The sequence below is a fragment of the Plasmopara halstedii genome (assembly GCF_900000015.1).
Source record: "Plasmopara halstedii genome assembly, contig: Scaffold_816, whole genome shotgun sequence".
Classification (NCBI taxonomy): Eukaryota; Oomycota; class Peronosporomycetes; order Peronosporales; family Peronosporaceae; genus Plasmopara; species Plasmopara halstedii.
Window position 1 is genome coordinate 697,191 of NW_020187732.1, and position 1,595 is coordinate 698,785.

The following is a 1,595-nucleotide window of genomic DNA, read 5'->3' on the forward strand; positions in this document are numbered from 1 at the left end:
CCTTCAAGGTGCGTAACCGACGCGATGTTGTTGTGCTCGATACTGTACTCTCGTAACCATGCTGCCGCGGAGTCAGTGAGACTTGGCAGAAGGATTGCCAACGGTCTCTCTTGTGGTGCCTCGTCATCGTACGGAATGTTCTTCGAAGACAAAAATAGCTTGGCGCGGAAGAAGAAGTTTGCAACATCTCCTTTGCCATCAAACTTCGGTGCTGATATCCCTTCTGCCCGCAGTTCACGCGGAGTGTTACTGTCTCGCGGTGCCGGACGAACGGCTGATATCATGTCTTGCTGCATTTGCATCTGTTGTTGTATCATGTTCCGTTGCTCTTGCAGCATGTGCATCATCATCTCCATCGGATTTACTTCTTGTGCCATTGTCTCCACATCTTTTGTTTTGTTTATTTCTTGTTTTTGTTGCTTGTTATGTAACTTGTTTTCATTCTTGGCACTGATTGGACGAGTAAAATACAGTCGGCAAAAGTAGATTAGATCTTGACTTTTCCTGAAGTTCTGTAATTACCTCAAGGTAACTCTTGCTGGGAACGTTCCTTGTCTCTTAGGACTTGACGCTGAAACAGAATGTCGATCTGAGACGTAACCTCAGTTCGGCTTCAACGATGGAGTGATGTGCTAAGTTTACACACTTGAGTACGCTGCTGGCGGTTTTGCCTACAGCGACTTTACACCTGGTCTGGCTTTGCAACACTTCACAGATGCGACGGGCCTTGGCTATCGCGTCAACCAAGTCTTGACGTGCCTGGTCGGATCTGTTCGGATCTCGGATCAGAGTACACTTATAACTGTGAACAGTCGTGTACCCACTCTTGGTCTGATTCTTGATCTTCTTGCTGACACAGCTCATGCACTGAAAGGTCGGGTCGGAACTTCAACAGTCGCTTGGCCGAACATTCGGATGACGAACGGTTGACGAACGTTGATGGATGCAACTGTCTTCTCCGAATCAGTTGTCACCCTTCCAGAAAAGGTCGGAATTATTGACACAATCAGACCTCCATAAAGATGGCAAGATTTACAGATCTTCGAAACGGATATCCCTCAAAAACTGATTTCTTGGACCTTCACAAGAAACTGCCGGGTCAGCTGTAGAGCAGACTCACAACCAATACCGACAGTGCTTTCACTTCTCTGGAAAGCAATACCCTCGTTAAACCGATCACGGGCGAGGCAGAGAAAACGGAGGCTGAGGATGATGCTGAGGAAGCTGACGGCGAGGCAGAGGACCAACAAGTGCTACCAAATGTAGCGGTCGGAAGTCGGAGTCGGAGTCGGAGGCAAATCGGAAAGTGAATTACGTTGAGTTCACTGTGCTAGTGTAAAGGCTAATCTCATGTTTCTCCTTTACTGCGTCTGTTTTCTTTGCAGCTCCTATGCAGTGCTCCAGCATCGGCTGGCCGCGCTTGCATCGACAAGTTTGTCGACGCAATCCTTACAATCTCCCCCGACAAATCGAGACTTGGAGGTGCAACTAATTGTGTTGCGTGCGAGGCTTTGGGGCGATGATCTCGTTTACGGCCTTCGTAGTTCGTCGTTGACGGAGATCAGCGAGGAGCGTTTTCCAATGGCTCACATGCT